We start from the raw sequence: 17,788 nt of genomic DNA, 5'->3' as shown, positions 1-17,788 counted from the left end.
ACCAAGTTGCAGCACTGTGAAAGAGAAGACCACTGTGAGTTGCTCTAACACTGATGTACTAGAATGATTTCAGGATGTATATAGTGACCAGCAAATGTTCTGCTCTCCACTGGCTCCCCTTGTGCTAGAACTGCCTGGCCTGTACCTTACAGGGAGAATAGCACAGTGAAGATGAGAAGAAACTTAGAAAAACTTAAAAGTATATGTATAAACACTGCACACACATCCATGTACACAATAGACAAACATTTGTGTGTGTGTGTGTGTGCGTGCATGCATGTATGTGTGTGTGACAGGTATAGGTATTACATTATAAAATGTATAGCTTCTAGATAGAAATAAAAGCTAATGTATGGAAAGTAAATATGACTTATGGATCTGTACGCATGTATGGGTATATGTGTGCATGTACTCATCTATACATAATATATGGTCATGCACCTCCTAATGACAGGTGTATTCTCCAAAATAAATTATTAGATAATTTTGTCACTGTACAAAAAGAACATATTCCTACAAACTAGGCCTCTGATAGCAATGATAGCCAACATAATCTCCCAGGAACATTCATAGTCTCACATGTAACCTGTTGTGGATCAAAATGTGGTCTTTTATAATGGCTCAATGGATAAAGGTGCTTGCAGTCAAGCCTGGTGACATGAGTTCCATTCCTAAGACCCTCATGATAGAAGGAGAAAGTTGATTCCTACAGGTTTTCCCCCAACCTCCACACACATACCATGGCAAATGTATGCTCACTACCTCACGCCAGATAGATAGATAGATAGATAGATAGATAGATAGATAGATAGACAAATACAGTCACATATACATTATATATATATATATATATATGTCACTGATATAGATGATTTAAGCATAAATTGGTGAAATCACTCTACGATCAGCCATGGACTCAAGACAGGTAGGAAAAGCCTACAGACTGAAGAAAGAAAAGAAGAGCAGATTTCTTTCTAGAAAGGTAAAGTTCAGAGTAGATGAAACCTATGTTAGCTGAGCAATGGAGGCAAGAGTCCTGTACCATGAGTGTAACTGCAGCCTTTCCCCTATGCTCACCTACAACAGGCAGATATGACCATCTTTCCAGCTGAGCATGGAGAGGAAGACCTATAAATGTCCTGCTGCTCCTGAGACCATTCTTCTTTCTCCATATTAGGTCCTTAAGCAAGACCCAAACATCCTCATCTTCTGCCAGCCTTGAGCCTAGGCAGCCTTTGTGAGTGGCTACTCAAGGCTGCGTTGTCTGTTCCTCCAATGAGTAAGGTATGAACAGGAAGAAAGTCACCACTCATCAGATTTACTCTCTTGCTGCTGACACTGTGTGGCAGGCTATATGAAGACGTGGGAAGGGCATAGTCTGCAATAGAACACTTGTCTGTGGAATGTGCAGAATCTGTATAATGAGTTCTTATCTCTCTTCAGGGGGAGTTCATACAGCACATGTGTGTTCCGGCTTCATGTCCACATCCTAACAATATGCTTTAATGTAATCATAAGACAGAACATGAATGTCTTTTACTGCGACCCAATTCCCAACCTTTAATCCTTCCACTGAGGATCCAACCATTCATACCCTATGGAACTTCCAACCTGATACTCCTCTATTTTCATAACTGCTTGTGAAAGAAAATTTATAACTGTATTTCCTGCTGAATAAAACATAAACTGAATTGAAAGCACACAGAAATCCAATTAACTGAACATGGCCTATAACATGACTTGGCCACTATCTGATGTGATTGGCAAAGTACAACCTATGAAGTAGGCACCCAATAGAGACTCTATGGAATGCTTACATGCATGATCTACTATTGCCCAGAATATTTTTAAAAAGTCCAAAGTGGACTGAAGACAAAGCTACACTGTCCATGAAGGGGACTGGATGACAGTATTCTCTGCTACAGCTCTTTAGGACCCAAGATCTTCTCATCAAAACAGTTGAGCAGCTGGTCAGAAAGGCAAAGGAACTAGTGGCTTAAATGCTGTGTACCTCCAACTCGTCTATCAATACACTAGTCATGAAGAAAGGAAGGCATGGTGCCTGCCTGCCATAGCTGCTTTATACTTTAAATGGATAAATCAATGCTGAAAGTGTAACACGAAGAAGAACAAAGTTCCAGCATATAGCACAGACCCAGATCCACTCTGGCGCCCAGAAGACAGATACCAACAAGCTTTCATACCAACGGAGTGTAATGGTTAAGCAGAGCTTTGATAGTAAGTATGGTGGCAACTCTCATATAGTATCAGCTCTTGGGAGGTTGAGGAACAAGGATCAGGATCAGGATTTCCAGGCCAGATGAGGCTACATGGTGAATTTTGTGACAGTCTTGGCTACAGAGTAAGACCATGTCTCAAAAAGCCAAAATGAAAACAACAACAACAATAAAAGATTCTCTTTGAAATCAGAAAAGAGTTTAGCTTCAGTGTAGCATCATTGCTTTAGGTGAAGGTGTTAGGTTTCTGTCTTCTCAACTGAAAGTTGCCATCAGATCACATGCTTCACAGGGTTGTCAGAAGAAGAGGGGGAAATACTATCTGTAAAAGGCTCCACCTTGGGGCAAGCCATCTGCAGCATCTGACAGAAGATTGTTGTCTTCCTCAGAGCCACCACTGAGTTGTAGAACTCCAGCCACACCTAGTGTCTGGAAGTGAACTGGGATGAGGCAGTAGATGAGAGACAGTGGGAGACTTTCTACACTAGTGAGTCTGGGATGTCTACTTTAGGTTCCTATGTCCCCACACTTCCTGCCTCAGTCAGCTCCAGTTGGTCAAGTGTACAAGCTGGATGACTAGAATCTTTCACAGGGTGACAACTAGCCTGGGTCCTTTTATAGCTAGAATTTTACATGACTCATATCTACCACAACTCCTCTTTTCTGCCTCCCAACAAAAACACCTGGCAAAGTTATCAAAGAGGGCAGAACATGCAGAGCCAGGTACCAGTTACAGTTAGTAACTCTCCTCCATCATATGGGCCTGCCAGAGCAAGATTTTAACATATCTCTAGTTTTCTTATCTACAAGAAGATCAACACCTTCCTTGAAAGCCTGCTAGGAAGACTGGAAGTAACATAAGCAAGGAACCCATCTTGAATATCTGCCACATAGTTTGTGTACAATAATGGAAGTTGCTAGAATCATGTCTGAATCCAGTCATGCATCAGAATATTTCTTCTCCTTTTTTGTTCTAAATGAAGACAAGAATTTGAATAAATAAATAAATAAATAAATATAAATATAATTTATTTATATAATAAATATAAATAACTATTTCAGGAGCTTTCTGCATATGATCGACTTTGGAGATAACTACCAAACTCCATTTATAAACATGCTCTAGATGAGGGATGTGTGGCTCCACATGACCTTGTGGAAAATTAGTGAGTTCCTAGCATCATTAAAACTGCCATAATCTTTGGCTTGCCTTACAGAATCCATGCACCGCAGACACTTACATCTACATCAGCGAGAACAACCAATGACAGGGATCACGTAGGAGGACTGTGAAATATTAGACAATGACATAATCCATCAATGACTAAGCTTATAGGCACCCTGGCATCCCAGGAAATTTGGTAAGCCCAACAGTAGTCACATTTTAAGACTATAGAGGGCCCAAGGATAGCTCATTCTAAGACTTGCTGGTTGTTCCAGAAGGTACAGTGTAAAAGAGGAACTGCTCATTTACAAGAGAGAAAAGGAGGCAACTTAAAGAAGCCCACTGCTCAAGACCTACTCAGTGTACATTCAAGGGAATCACAGACACTATCTACTTGTGAGATGCTCTGTAGAGAGCTTTCAGAAATTCCGTGGCATGCTAAGAGAGAAGATGGCATCAGCACACTGTCCTATCTACTGCTGGCACTTACTGCCTTAGGGATGCTAAGGGTAAGAACTGATTTGACTTATCAAACTGTAGCATAAATATAAATACGTGGGACACAGAAGTAAGAAGAGACATGTTGAAAAACAACTTCACAAACATAATTTTGTGCAGGGCAAAATAAGACTTACAAGCACCTATATTCCAGAGAGGCACAGGTCAAGTTTATCATCCAGTTGCCTTACGTTGCTAACTTACTAAGAGGTTCAACGACCTCAGGAGGACCATGTAGAGTCAGAGTGGGAAACAAAAAAACGTGTCAGCAAAAGAACAACTGAGGCATCTGAAAACCTGGCACCTCAACATGCCACTTAACAAGGGGAAGATTCAGATGGAAAAAAAATAAGTAAAGAAAATAAATGAATGCAAAACCCAAGTCTGCTAGTATGTGCCTAGCAGACAGTAAAGCTCAATGGAAATCAGAGACAAATGTCACCATCTTGAAAATGTACTTTCCCCTTGTGAGATAAACTTAAGTGTCCAAAATGCAAACAAGCACATGTAAGACAAACTCCCTTGAAAGCTACTGCACTTGAAAACAAAAGTCTATTCTAGATTAATCATAGAAAATTTCTAGGAATCTGAATGCCTTTAACAAAATAACAGTTCGTATGATTTGTGACACTGGCACTTACTAATGTACACAAGCACCCATGCATATCCCTGATGTTTGTGATTAGACCATGGGGTTGGGCTGCCAACTTGCATGACTTTTGACTTTAAAACATACTAGCAGAGAGTGATATAATTCAAGGACTGGCTGCTTGTTACCAAAGGGTTAATATTAGAGAAAGTATTGACTAGTTCCATACTGGTTGCTAAGCAACATTTCTTCCTTCGTTCGATGGTCTGAGAGAGAGAGAGGATAAAATAAGGGCAGAAAATGAGAAATGTTGGAAAAATAGGAAAGTGGAATTCAATGGATCATAAGGTACAATTTGTAGGAAGAGCAAAAGAGGAAATAATTCTTGCGGCATGTACTAAGACATCAGTTGCTTTATGACATCACAGGAGTAACACATGAGCCTCCAGCTCCAACGATGAGAGGATAGTGGAAGATGAATGCCCCCTAATCCCAGCAGTATGCTGCTCATGTTCAGCTCACATATAGCCAAAGATGCACAGGGTCCCTGGATGACAGCAAGCTGACCTGAATGACAGACCATTATAGCTGGAATAATAATAATAAAAAAATCTATCAAGTCCATGAGGCCCAACCAAACCTTACCCACTATAATTCACAGGCCCATTCCTTAAGGGGCCTTTTGTTCCCTTCCCAACTGAAAGGCCTGTAGCAATTGATTCATACTCTCAACAATACTGAGTGAGTGTATACTATGTACCAGACAGGGGAGAGTGTGAGGAAAGTGGCAGAGGCCCTGAGTGATCGCTCAGTGGGGTGCCCCTTTCTATCACATCTGTGGTCCTTTTTTGTCAGGGCTCGAAGATGGAGCAACTTCAAAACCTTACACAATAACCTAGGAGATGTCCTGGGACTTGCCCATGAGCTGCTGGGGTGTTTCCTGCATTTAACCTCCATTACTAATTATTCCTGTCATTGAAAAACTTCAAGTTCGAGGCTGCACTGAGAGAGGAGAAGCTATGCATGTTACATGTTATGTGACAGGGGTTATCACAAGGATCTCTCCATCTTCTGCTCACTGGTGCTGTGAGATTTAAACTGCTTTTAATAAATTCTATGATACGCTGGAAAGAAGGGAGAGGAAGTAAGGAGGGAGGTCAATTAATAAGTAAACAAAATTCAAATAAACCAGCACTTTCTAAGATGAATGACCTAGACAGATGTAATCCATGGGCCCATTTATGTCCATTTTTGTGTCTTAGTTCAGCAGACTAGAACCTGTTGCTTGTACCCTGCCCACAGAGGCTAGACAGGTCAGTTTGACAGCAGGGAGAAGCTTAAGAAATGACTGGCACATTTGTATAGTTGGTAACTGAGTTGCCAGAAGGAACAATAACAGAAATGGAAACCAGAGAGTTTAGAAGACCTTAGGGGAGACAGTGGAAGGCTAGATAGCCAAATGGGGGTGAAGATGAGGAAAAGAACAGGCTCTGAATGGATGTGGGGGATGTTACTTAAACAGAGGCTGTGAGGCTAGCCCCATGGGAACAGAGGATGCTGGAAATTACCTTAACCTAGCCCTGACTTGGGTTCTTTGTCAACAGAACAAGAAACACCATTCTTCTAAGCCAGTGTCTTCCCTGTCTCCATCATATATATAATATCCTCATAATTTCTGTTCTCCTCAAATTCCATCTCTTTTTTTTCCCTACGCTTATGTTTATTAAAAACTGACAAACAAACAAAACATGTACAAAAAATATCCCCAAATTCCTTATCACTTTGAACAGTAATCTTGAGAGACATTATCGCCTAGGACCCCCTCTTCCTCTGCCGCGACCACGTCCTCTTCCTCTACCCTGGCCTCGGCCTCTTCCTGCAACAGCTTCTCTTTTCTTAGATTTCACCTTAGGCTCAACATCCACAAGTAGTGTATCTAGAGGTAAGCTGTCTGGTAGAATAAAATATCGAATATTATTGCCTCGAATGCTCAATGTTTCCAACTGCACAGGTTCTCTGTTCTTCAGGGTCATCTTCACAGCTTTAAGGTGTGTATTCATGCTAACATCTACACCTGTGATTGTTCCATGGACTTGTGTTCCATTCTTCAATTCAATGGTTACAGTTTCATGACTCAATTTCATCAAAAATCTCACGAGCTTCATCCTAGCGGCGTAGCCTTCCTTCTGGTCTGACTGTTCACGGAATTCAGGCTCCAAAGACCCAGGGACTAGGGGTATGAATGGCCGGAAGAGCGCACTGAGGCCTGCGGCTCAAATTCCATCTCTTATACTTCTTAACAATACAAGCTAATAGTATAGACCATAATCACAGCAGCAATAGTGGCAATGGCCAAGGTTCTCATATTTTGGGGCCCAGTGGCTCTATTCTGAGAGTACAGCAAATACTGGTCTCCCATCCTCACAGCTCTGATGTTGTTTTACAGACTGAAAAAATGGAACAAAGATGGATAGAGATGTAGAGTGCTGGCCTAGTATGCACAAAGATTTGAGTTTAGTCCCCAGATATGCATAAATGGGCACCTACAATCTCAGCACCCAAGGGGTATAGGAGAACCAGAATTTCAACGTCATCCTCAGTCACAGAAGAGTTTGAGACTAGTCTATGCTGCAAACTCTTTGTGTGTGTGTGTGTGTGTGTGTGTGTGTGTGTGTATGCTGGAGTGCATATGTGCATAGGGGAGAGAGAGAAGGTGGGGGGGATAAGGGAAAGGCCAAGATTCTTTAACCAGTTGATGACAGATGTATATTCAAATTTACACAGTCTGGTCATAGAGACCACCTTCTCTCATTTTTAAAAGCCTGTGTTTATTTAGCATTTTAATAAATTGAAATTTAAATGTAAAATCTTATGATGTCCCAATCCCACCCCTCAGAGCTCAGGAAACCCCACAGAAGAGGACACAGAAAGACTGTAGGAGGCAGAAGGATGGAGGACATCAAGAAAGCAAGGTCTTCTAAATTAACATGAACAAAGATCATATGAACTCACAGAGATTGAAGCAGGCCATATAGTACCAGCATGGGTCTGTACCAGATCCTCTGTGTCTACATTAAGGCTTCCAGTTTATTGTGTTACGGAACTCCTCAGCGTGTGAACGTGTAGGTCTCTGACTCACGTGCTTTCTCTTGGGTTCTTTTCCTTCTGTTAGTTTATCTTGCCAAACTTTGATGTGATGGTTTTTTGTTTGTTTTATCTTATTATATTGTATTTTGTTATATTTTTAAATGAATGAATGAATGAATGAATGAATGAATGAATGAATGAACAAATGAATGAATGAAAACCTAGCCACTATGGTAAAGTTTAACTGAAACAACTAAACTGTATTTAAACCTTTTGGGAAGGAAAATTCTCCAATAGGGTAACCCTGGTTATATCAACCACTCTAGGGCAGGTCCCATGTTCAGGATTAGGTGAACAACATAAAATTGGACTTCACAGATTTGTGTGTGTGTGTGTGTGTGTGTGTGTGTGTGTGTGTGTGTGTGTGTGTATGTGCTTTATTTGATTGCAGTTTGGTATTTTTCTTTTCTTTTTGGATATGGTTTTATTTTGTTTTCTTGTTGGGAGGTTATTGTTATATTAGATTTTTGTTTCTTTCTTAGAAAAGAACTTAAGGTTGGATGGACAGGGAGGTGGAGGAGATGAATGTGATCAAATTGTACTTGAATTTGAAATTGCTTTAAATGGTGAAAAATATACTAAAATGCAAAAATATAAAAAATTATGATGCCATTTAAATCTTGGTGCATGCAGAGGTAACTATAAGATTCTATAAGTATATTTATGTTTCCTAACATCACAATGAAGCAAACTTTTAAAGAAGAATATTCTTTATGTAAGTAAGTGTGCTTCTATTGCAAATATAGAGCCATGGGACAAGACTAACAATGACCTCATGGTACCCACTTCAACCTCTCACTTTCCACTTCCTCCTTCCTCCTTCATAACAAAAGCTAGAATGTCATTGGGCATGTGGCTTCCTGGCTGAACAATTACATCTTCCATTCAGATGTGGCTCTGTGAATAAGCACTGTTCAATATGATGCAGACTGTAATCATGAATGTCAGGATGAACATGTCCCCAAAGGAGACTGAGCCTGCTCTTCATTCTTCCCTCTTTGTCTCTAAGAACAAGAAAGAGACCACAAGGGCATCAGCCCACCATCTCGAATCACTAGAAAACCTGCAAAGAACATCAGATCAGAGCTACAAAGAGAAAGAAGCAGAATCCCTCATCATATCATGAAACTCCTGGCTTGCATTGTCCACCAACATAGCTTATAAGTAAGAGAAATAAATCCCTACAGTGTGATAGCAGCCTTGACTTTAGATTCTTTTTTCTGTTGAACACAGTCAAACCTTATTCTAACCTGTATATTATCAGTCCCTAACTCCAGCACCTTCTTCCTCACCTGGAAGGGAGATGTCAACAGAAAATCTTCACTCAGAATATGTATCCTTGTCAACAGAAACTCAGTAGACTAGGCAAGTCCTTGGGTAAGAAGAGTTGGCAGTATGACCACTCTATTCCAGCTGCTTTACAATCCTCACTTTCTTCAATCTTTCCAACACGTCTATCTGGCAGAGACCATACAACCCCATTCAGCAGGAATTCAAGGGCCACATCTCATGATCATGTCCAAACTCAAACCCAGTTAGAGGGTCCCTAAGGACCAGTTCTAAGCCCAAAAGCCCTATTCTTGGAATCAAATGCATATCAGATTGTCTTCCTTAACAGAGAATCCTGGCCAGATTCTAGAATCACTGAACATAACCCTGGGGTCACATGAAACTTTGTTTTTGTCGTTGTTATGAGCACTACATGTAAAATAAGATGTAATAAAAATTGGATGCTTAAAGACAAATATCTGTCTACTCCTCCATCTTATAAGTTAACAATGTTTTAAGGATATCTACAAAGAATCTCCCTGCCCATTGGTACCTCCATCAGAAATCTCCAATGCTGTAGAAAGAGATGTGTGTCCCTTGCCCCCAGCCAGCACAGAGTTAACTCCTATTTCCCAGGCCTGGCATGTGTTCAGTCAAAAACCTGGCCAAGTGCCTGCTGTTTACTGAAGCTAGGGAAGACGCATCTGCAATGTTACGAAAAGCATATTGCAAAAGGCAACACATGCAAATTAAACCTCTTGAGCTATGAGGAAATTGCTGGGAAAATTTATAACTCACTTAATAAAACTTGAAGTAAATACATAGCCTGGCTCCCAGGGAAAACAAAATATTTCCCACAATTCTCCTCTCTTAGGAGGAAAAAAAGAGAGAGAAAAGGAAGGAAAAGTAGAAAAAGACAATTGAACCAGTGGCTCTATCAAGTGTAAAATATAAATAGTAGCTGTGATGGTCACTGAAACTCATTTGGGCTTATGGGACATTTAATTCACACAAGATAGTGTCATACTCTCTGCTTTGAAAGGGAGGCATGTAGCAGTGTCCAGGTGTAACCCGTTTGCACAGTAATCCATGACTGTGTCTGCTCAGTGAGGCTCTTCAGGACATCTTCTATTCATTAATGCATCTGCCACAGGAGCATGCACTGTCTACCAGAGAGGCACAGAAAGATGGTGATTCAAAGCATCTTCTCTGAGTCCCATGGCCGGGCTTTTAACACAAACTTTGTCACCTAGTAATTGTATGGCCTTGGACTGCTGTATAAAACCTCCCCATCTATAAATCAGAAATAACAATGATAACCAAGATTCATTATCTTCATGAAAACTAAATGGGTTAATATATGTGAGTTAATTCCAACAATGCCTAGAAAATGGTAACTTTAAGAACTATTAAAAGATTATCATTAATATTATTACTACCTAGCATTACGATATAACCCTTCTGCTAGATAGACTATGTACAGGATTAAACATGGCAGATGAAGGCCTTTGTTCATGGAATTTATATTCTACTAAGAATAGACAGTATATGTGAAAGCACATGAATAAGCAAAACTTTTAGCAACCTTAACAGGTACTCTTCTGAGAAATTATTTTTTAAAATACTGTGGAATAGAGAGAGTTGTGGCAATTCAGAAGAGGAGACTTAATTTAGTCAGTTAGCAGTAAAGTCTCTTTGAAGACACATCTGATCTGAGACCCAACTGGCTTTACACAAAAAGTCTATTAAACATCTTTCTGAGTGTTTTCTCTTTGAGTAATAATCAAAGGCAAGTGGCACATACAGAGGAGAATCACCAGATGAGAGTCACCAGATAAGCTTCAAGTCCATTATGTAGTCAAGGATGACCCAGAACTACTGATTCTTCTGCTTCCTCCTCTCAGTTGCTAGAATTAAAAGGTGTGTCCCACCATGCTCAGGTTATGTGCACAGTGATGCAGTGCTGGGGATTGAACCCAGGACTTCAGAAGTAATATTTATTGGTCTCCTTGAGTTGTGAGGATTAAAGAATTCATAGGTGAGATGCTGTTAGTAAAAGTTGTAAGAGAGTCTGCTACAGATATAACTATCCACCCCAACGATCCTAGAAGTCAGATGATGCTACCCATCATATTTTACAGACAATGAAAGAATAATGCATGTTGGGCTCAAGAGATGGCTCAGTGGTTTAAGAGTATTTGTTCCACAACTATGAGGACCAGAGTTTGGATCCCAGTATGTACATAACAAGCTGTGCATGCCTGAATATAGACACGAACACATCATTAAATAACTCTTAAACGAAAGAAGATATCTACAGTTCCACAAAAGCCATACACTTAGTAAAGGTAAATTCGGAATTGATAACTAAGTATTGATCTCCAAAGCCAATGCTTTATACTTTATCTAGAAGGCTCAATATCAAACAACACACTTTCCTGGCCTGACACATCCTCTGAGTACTTTAAGCTTGATGGGCTGTGGGTCCCAGGCAGAGGCATGTCTGGAAAAAATGTGTGATCAGCCTATCTCCATGGAGATCCTAGGTAATAGTTAGGTAAAACCTGAGGTACACTTGTGAAAGAGGAAGATGTACTATCCCTTCAGGACAACTTAACCAGATAGAGAGTGGAAGCCATGGGCATCATGAGAGTACAGATAAATGAACTTGCAAAACTGGCCTCTTTAAAACTTGAGAATCTGTTACTCATAATTCTGCTAATATCCAGAAATCACAAGACTGCGCAATCCATGTGTTAAGTCCCAACAGGCTAGCTCAGAACCAACAGATAAGTTAGGATCTGTCATAAGACCCATATGGAACACAGAGAGCCCAGCATTTGGAATTCCATGACACTCTGAACTGAGGCTGCTTGAAACTACAGAAACTAAAGAGCTTTGCCTTCTGAGGACAGGTAGACATCATGCCTCAATTCCTAATACAGGAAGAGAAATGGTATCTCTTCAAGGGCACTCACAAATAAATGGATGTTGGGTTTTAAACACTTGCTTCTGAGCCTCCTTAAATCTAAGAACTCACCTATATTATTCCCATTGATGTCACTGCTGCTATTATGTCACAAGTTTTCATGAAACAGATTTAATCCCAATATAGTATTAATCTCCACCCCCAAGAAGCACACAGGACAGAGGAATTCAATATCACACTCAAACTAATTTCTGGAAAGTATGCCGGAGGAAGCCCCAGCCCTTGTGTGTCTATTTGCGTGGGCTGCAGATAGAGGCCCAGGAGATGAGATCCTGGCACAGAGGAACTTCTGAAGGTCATGACAGCTCCTCCAAGAATAAAGGCAGAAGACGATGGCATCTGACGAACTGCTCCAGGCCCCTCTCCGATCTCTTATGTATTTGGACATCAGTCAGGCCCATCAGATCCCCAGTCTGCTGTCTGCTGACTGACAACAGAAAGAGAAATTTAGAGGTGTGAGTGAAGTGACAGAGCTGTCAGGGCTTCTTCTGAAACGACTCTTTTCTTAGAGAAAGGAAAGATAACAGTAAAAAAAAAAAAGTCCTCAGACAGCTCAATACCATGTCACAGTTGCTGGGACAGGTCTGTATTTTGTTGTGTGTGTGTGTGTGTGTGTGTGTGTGTGTGTGTGTGTGTGTGTGTGTTTAAGAAAGAAAAAGAAAGAAAAGCTATGGTTGAATTTAAGCAATGAGAAGGAGAATAGTTTCTCCCAATTTTAATATCAGTCTTTCTCAAAGTGAGATAGAACTGGGGCACAAGTCCTATCTTTTAGACCCAACAGAGGAAGATGTCAGCTGGGTGGTTTCTTTTAGGGGAAAAGAAATGTTCTTGAATATTTAACAGTAGCTACTTAAAAAGAACAGAGAAGGGAGGGGAAACTAGAGAAATGACAATCAGAGTGCTTCCCTTGAAAGCATGAGGACCTGAATTTGAATCTCTGGAACCTAAGAAGACTGGGTGTGGCCTTGCATGCCTGTAACCCCAGCACCACAGCAGGATGCCTGGAGCTTGCCAACCAGAAAATCTGAGTGAAGCATAAGCTCCAGAGTCAGTGAGATATTGTCTCAGATAGATAGATAGATAGATAGATAGATAGATAGATAGATAGATAGATAATAAACACATAAATAAATAAATAAATAGGTGGATAGATAAATAAATAATAAATAAAATGGAAAGCAACAGAGGACATCTCATTTTAACCTCTGACTTCCATAAGCATGCACACTAACAAAATAAAAAACCCCAAACCATCAAATTCCAAAATAATAAGCTTTGAAGTCTTCCATATCTCATCCCATATCTTTCTTTGGTTTTTCAAGACAGGATTTTTCCATGTAACAGTCCTGGCTGCCCTTGGACTTGCTTTGTAAACCAGGCTAGCCTCAAACTTATGAAGACCTACCTGGCTCTGTCTCCCCAGTGTGTGTGCCACTGGTTCTTAGGTAAACTTGGTTTCAGTGATTGGCCTGAGCTACTAGAAACCCTATATGGGGAAATCAAGTATTGGTCAAACTTTCAGAAAATAGCTGGGTACCACATCTAAGAGCCAGTCTGACAGACCTACTCCTACCAGCCAATACTTCCTCTGGTAATGGTCTCCTATGGAATCTTGCCCCCGTCTTTGACAATGCAAATATGAGAATCCAAACATTTGTAAAGTTCTCTGAAAACCAAACTCATCTCCAGGCTGAAATGCTCAGGGGAACTGGACTTGAAGAACAGGGGAGTCCTGGTAAGCCCTCCCTTTAACCACAAGACAGGCCTTGGCCAAGGGGATCACATTTCAAAGGCCCTCATTTGCTCTGTTTTCTGTGAGCCCTAACTTTACAATAGCCCTGAGAAGAAACAGATTCTCCATCTCACCCCCAGGTCAAGCACAACTCAGAAAGGAATGCCTTTATTAAGGTAATGCTTCAGAAAACCCAATAACTCTAAAGAGCAACCCCCTCCCCCCTCAAAAAAAAAGCCCAGATCCTAATAGATGAGAGGAAATTGCACTTTGAGTATTTTTCCAAGAGTCCAGGAGGGCTTGAGTAAGCCAGAATAAGAAACCCCATCTCTGCTTGTAAAACACACTCCAGGAGAACAACAAGCCAGGTCCAGATTGCTGATTGATGTAACACTTGGATTAGAAATACACACGGCATGAAACACAATTTCCAGAGAGGAAAAGGAAGCTCTTGATGAGCCTGCTGAAAGAGTGGTAAAAACTTCACTCAAGCGCTCCACCTCAGCATTGCACTGTGGGAAACTTTTATTGGAACAAGCCAACAGAGTCCATTAGCTGTCCACTGGGGAGTGTAGCATAAACTCCTAACACCTTGGCTAAGAGAAGGCCCCATAATCACCCTGATTTCCTGCTGGGAGGAGAGAGAAAAAGCAAGGCAGCAAGAATAATCAAAAAAAACTGGAACGTATCTGAGAGGGAAAGGAGTGGTACTGGCTGAGGCCACTAGAGACATACTCACTCCCGGAGGTGGTGTATTAGTGACTGAGCCTGTAACAAAGGCAACTTAAGAGAAGAACAGTTTATTTTAGTTATAGTCTCAGAGCATCATGATGGGGGAAAGATCAGTAGAGTGGTCCAGTTGACAAGTGTGGGAATGTAAGGTGGAGGCGCTTCACATCATGAGGGACCAGAAAACAGAAAGGATGTGACAGGAGAGAGGGGCTAGACCTAACTTTCAAAGGTCTGCCACTAGTGACCTACAGCCTCCCAAAACTGTGCCACCAGCTGGGACCAAACGTTCAAAACCTGAGCCAGTGGGGGACATGTTAGATTACAACAGTGGTATGAAGTGATGAAAGATAGGAGTCCTGCCTTTAATACTTACTGTCTGTAATTGCAGGCATACGGTTCCGTCCCCTGGGCTCTCACACCCTGAGTTCTTAGAACAATCACCAATGCCCTTCTTACTTTTTCAGTTGATTTACAAAACCCAATATAAATATAAGATGACCATGAGACGTGTGGCTCCAATGTGGCTTGTCCCCTCTGAAACTCCTGTTTGTATTTGCTTATCATTACAGAGGTGATGGAAAGTGAGGCCTTTAAGAGGTTATTTGGTCACTCTGAGTAATACATGCCTTCCTCACAGAAGGAAGGTAGTTACTGTGAGACCACAGTAAAATGTGTTTGCCTTCCGCTCCCCCCCCCCACACACACTCTTTCTATGTATCTACTGCCATCTGCTTTCTGTCATGCATGAAAACATGAAGAGCACCTCACCAGAGCCTAGTGTCATGTTCTTGGACTATCAGAACTGTGAGCCCAAAAAGACTTCATTTCTTTATAAGTTACTCAATCTACTGCATTGTTTTATAGCATCTGAAAATAGAGCCACGAAAAACTATTTTTGAAATTTCTAAACTTTTGAACATAAGAGGCATTGTTATTACTTTTTTCACATAATATGCAAGTTATAACCCAAGGGTTTCTTTGGCTTATCTCTCCTCCAGAGCAGGGATACAGATGGGCAGGGATGAGAAGGTGGTAGAAAACAATCTTCTGTGTCATCCTGTTTCTGGTTTCTGCCTTAATTATAGCCAACTTCTCACCCACAAGCTCTCAACTTAGCTTTGTCTGAATATTTAGCCCTAACCTTTGGTCTTCAGGACTACCTGCCTGAGGAAGACAAAAGATAAGTGACTAGAACAGTGTTCCATGCACAAAAGTCATAAAAATGCAGGTTACAAAGTAGCATGAAGCACACTGGAAGTCAGTGGAAGTCAGGATACTAAATGGTCAACTATGAAGGTGGCTTTCAAATATTGAGCACCATCATTTGCTTCTCAAGTGAAATCCTCTGCACAGGGCTGATGGAGTAGCAAAACAAAGGTAGAGGTTCTGGGACTTAGGTAGAAGCAAAGGGCCCAGGGTTGCATACCAACCTCCCCTCACCTACAAGCTGCCATAAGGAAAGACGTGAAACCTCATGAATATTTCATCTCTTTCTTTTCCTTGTGAGAAAAAGAGAAAAAGAGCGGAGGCTTACCTAGGCAAAGAGACAGACATGAGGCCCCAAAGCTAATAGTTTGACTGAGCAGAGCAACCTTCTAGTCTCTGCTTTATGTATTCACTGTAGACCATGTTGCCTCTAGAGGGAAGGAAGAACAATGTGGTTTTGTAGAAGGCAGAACCACACGTAGTCAGGGGATGCATGGGGCAGGGGGAAGCATCAGAGATTACAAAAGAAAAAAACATTTGTGTTTTCTGAGGTCATGAAATGGCAACAGTCAAATTGGCCACATGGTTAAAGCAGATTTTGCCATTGACCTTGAATCTCACCACCGTATCATCTTCAAAGCAACTCTACTTGCAGCCATACCTTCAAAAGTGAAGTATGTATCCTAAACACTCATCCAAGACCTCACTCAGCCTTAGAGTAAGGCCTCAGTGTATTGAAGGTTCTCTGGTCGCACAGTATCCCGGCTTACAAGCTACATTTGGAAGGCCTTATTTTTCCTTGTTGAATGTGAGAACTCACTGTTCAACTCTTTCAAGAAAGAGCATGGTGGTAGTGAGTGGTAGCGGGTAGGTGGTGGTGGTAGATGGTAGGTGGCAGGATAGCCCACAGAGGTCCTATTTGGCATGCAGTTTAAGATGCTAGTAAAAGAATCACCCTTCCCTTCAGAAGGAGAAAATTAAAGCACCAGGCTGCTTCTGAAGGTGTAGAAGCTGATGAAAGGTACCAACAGGAGAAAAGTAAACATGGAAAAATTATCATAATAAGCGTGAGCTTGTGAACATAAACTGATGCAAGCCAGAAACTTCAGCTCAGTGGCACTGTACAGAAGCCTGTTATATTGGATTCGTGGACTTTGTGGAAGAAGGGCTGGCTGAAACCATCTCCACATGTAGGAGTAAAGAGAACGCAAGAGGAGTTAGGTTGGTAACTGAACACATGAAAGTTCTTTGAAATTGAAGAACATGGTATTGGAGAGTTTGCATTTGTTTTAAAGTATTGATACCTTTCTTCTGAGAAACAGGCAAAGCTTATAGACTTTATATAGACTAGGGGAAGAGCTAAAAGCCAGAGGATGTCAGAACAGATGTAGCATTTCTTCTTTTTTTTTTAAGGGAATAGGAAAACATTTTAATGAATAGACAGATTTTTATCTACAAAATACAGTTTCCCATATTAGGATATACATTTTAAAAGGTATCAATATCTAGGTTTTATACAGAATTGGGCCAATATGATGTTTATTTTTTTTTCCTTTTTTTTTTATTGGATATTTTATTTACATTTCATATGTTGTCCCCTTACCCCATCCCCCACCCACCCGGGAACCCCCTATCCCCTTACCCCTCCTCCTTCTTCTCTGTGGATATAACCCCTACCTACCCCCCCCATCCCACTTTCCCCCCCATAACTCCCCCCCCCCCCCCAGGCGTCCAGCCTTCATGAGGCCAAGGATCTCTTCTCCCACCTATGCCCAGCAGGGCCCTCCACTCTTATGTATTCAGCTGAAGCCCTGGATCCCTCCCTAAGTGCTCCCAGGCTGTTGGTTTAGACCCTGGGAGCTATGGTTGGTTGGTATTGTTGCTCTCCTCATGGGGCCACAAACACTTTCAGCTCCTTCAGTCTTCACTCTAACTCCTCCATTGAGAACCCCATGATCAGTTCAATGGCTAGTTGTGAGCATCTGTCTCTGAATATGTCAGACTCTTGAAGGCCTCTGAGGAGACATCCATATCAGGCTCTTATCAGCATGCACTTCCTGACTTCCATATCAGCATCTACCTTTGGTGACTGCACATGGGATCGATACTCAGGTGGAAAGGTCTTCAAATGGCCCCTCCTTCAGTTTCTGTCCCTCACTTTGTCTCCATATTTGCTCCCTTGAGTATTTTGTTACTCCTTCTAAGAAGAACTGAATCACCCCCA

General features: G+C 41.3%; 1 protein-coding gene and 1 pseudogene across 4 annotated transcripts in view; both read right to left on the bottom strand.

Moving 5' to 3' along the window:
• Lrmda (leucine rich melanocyte differentiation associated) overlaps nucleotides 1–17,788 on the bottom strand; it is a 994,610-nt gene that overhangs the window by 493,732 nt on the left and 483,090 nt on the right. The window lies entirely within an intron of this gene.
• On the bottom strand, nucleotides 6,188–6,755 carry LOC114613311 (annotated as a pseudogene). Its single transcript, XR_003710160.1, has one exon. The product of XR_003710160.1 is annotated as a small nuclear ribonucleoprotein Sm D1 pseudogene (transcript).

The sequence above is a fragment of the Grammomys surdaster genome, unplaced genomic scaffold (genome assembly GCF_004785775.1).
Source record: "Grammomys surdaster isolate TR1022 unplaced genomic scaffold, NIH_TR_1.0 126198, whole genome shotgun sequence".
In the NCBI taxonomy this organism is placed as follows: Eukaryota; Metazoa; Chordata; class Mammalia; order Rodentia; family Muridae; genus Grammomys; species Grammomys surdaster.
Note: the sequence above shows the minus strand (reverse complement) of the source record. Positions and strands in the feature narration are given on the sequence as shown.